Raw genomic sequence first — 1,902 nt, forward strand, 5'->3', positions numbered from 1 at the left:
AACATCATTCTTAACTTTTAAATGCTATAAGTGAATGTACGCATTTAGTGAAATGCCATCTTTTTGGTGCCACTGGCCCATGTCGTTAGATGTTGTGGCACATCCAGTTGCTTATCTGGTTGCGACCGTGGCATGGCTTTATGATTGATATAGGCTACATTTCATTGCAAAGTTACAAAGAAGAAACAGTACTGTGGCTATTTGAAATATGAGGAATATAACTTTTTTTTTTTTTTCACAGATAAGACATGGTGAAAAGAAGGGACGTCTTAGCACTCTTTTTAATTTTATTACCGTGGACTTTACTGATCACATTTTGGCACCAGCGTGCTGGCTACCCATTGATTCCAGTTCCTAAAGGTAAATACTAACATCATTCTTAACTTTTAAATGCTATAAGTGAATGTACGCATTTAGTGAAATGCCATCTTTTTGGTGCCACTGGCCCATGTCGTTAGATGTTGTGGCACATCCAGTTGCTTATCTGGTTGCGACCGTGGCATGGCTTTATGATTGATATAGGCTACATTTCATTGCAAAGTTACAAAGAAGAAACAGTACTGTGGCTATTTGAAATATGAGGAATATAAAGAGAAAGGAAAGAAAATACAAACAGGTAAACGAAGGAAAGCTCAATATGTAAAAATAAGATATCGGAATTCTTAAGAAATGCATTATTCTTTCTATTATTTATGAATTTAAGCGATTTTTCATGTTTGAATTTTCATGTGAATGAGAAATTTGCAATGCAAAACCAAGAAATGAACCCTAAAAAGGGCAAGACCATAAAGAGACATCAGGAAATTAATTTATTGCTATTTCCCATCTTATTAGGACATTTTGGATTTTGATGTTTGTATGCCCCAGGTTTAAATTGATTGATAACAGAATGCTTGTTTGACAATGCATGCTACAATATTTAAGCTGCATTAAAAAAAAAAAAATTATTCTCTTGTAACTTACAGTAAACATTTGTTGTAATATTGTGTTAAACAATGATTATAATCTATTTATGAATATAGTAGCCTACTGTAACGTGGAGGCGTGACAACGCAGTAGTGGATCCAAGTGCAGGCTTTATTAGAATCGTCGTCAAAACAGCCAGGGTCAAATAGGGCTGGGCAATATGGGCAAAAATTAATATCTCTGTATTTTTTGGCCGATTTGCGATATACGGTATATATCACTCTTTTTTTTTTGTTTTTTGTAGTTGTATTTAAAAAATCTGTATTTAATATATACATATTTCACTTAGCGCCCAATGTTGTCCAACAAAACAATACATATTAAAGCAAAGGCTATGAAAACAAATAAAGTGAATGTAACCATGTAAGCATTTATATTATGTGCAAAAAAGGGTTAAAATCACATTTCATTCTAACATTGTAACATTGCAATCTAAAAACAAAAATAAGGCTTTTAAAGTGGAAGTTAAATTCACTAAACGTAAAAATGAAACTAAATGAGAACAAAAGCACAGTTGTGTTAGGCTATTTTGAATTTTATTACCCCATTACAGTCAGTGCTATCATGAAAATAGACTTACTTGTAGGTTTAAAATTCTACATGACACATTTATTGTCCAACTACAAATGTGACCCTGGAGCACAAAACCAGTCTTAAGTCGCTGGGGCAACGAAATGTATATTTTAGTCAGAATTATTGCGCTTCTATTTAATTGAGCTCTGTCTGTTTGGCACGCATGCGTGCGGCGGCGCTCGTTCACTGAAGTGACATCTGTGAAGTTTAGTGGAGAATTCCAGAGCAGAAGGCTCATGCACTTCTGACAGAAAAATGGAAATATTTCCATGGCTTTCTAACATTTACAGATGAAGAATATACCTGTGAAATGTAAGTTATGCATTCAGGAAGACAGCACATCTCAAACACATTAAACAGCGC

At 34.2% G+C, this 1,902-nt stretch overlaps 1 pseudogene; it reads left to right on the forward strand.

The window, feature by feature from the left end:
• Positions 1-248: 248 nt before the first annotated feature.
• The window catches only part of LOC107730962 (galactosylgalactosylxylosylprotein 3-beta-glucuronosyltransferase 1-like), a 7,949-nt pseudogene continuing 6,295 nt past the window's right edge, over positions 249-1,902 (forward strand).

Source organism: Sinocyclocheilus rhinocerous, unplaced genomic scaffold, assembly GCF_001515625.1.
Source record: "Sinocyclocheilus rhinocerous isolate Xijiao unplaced genomic scaffold, SAMN03320098_v1.1 scaffold1330, whole genome shotgun sequence".
Taxonomy (NCBI): Eukaryota; Metazoa; Chordata; class Actinopteri; order Cypriniformes; family Cyprinidae; genus Sinocyclocheilus; species Sinocyclocheilus rhinocerous.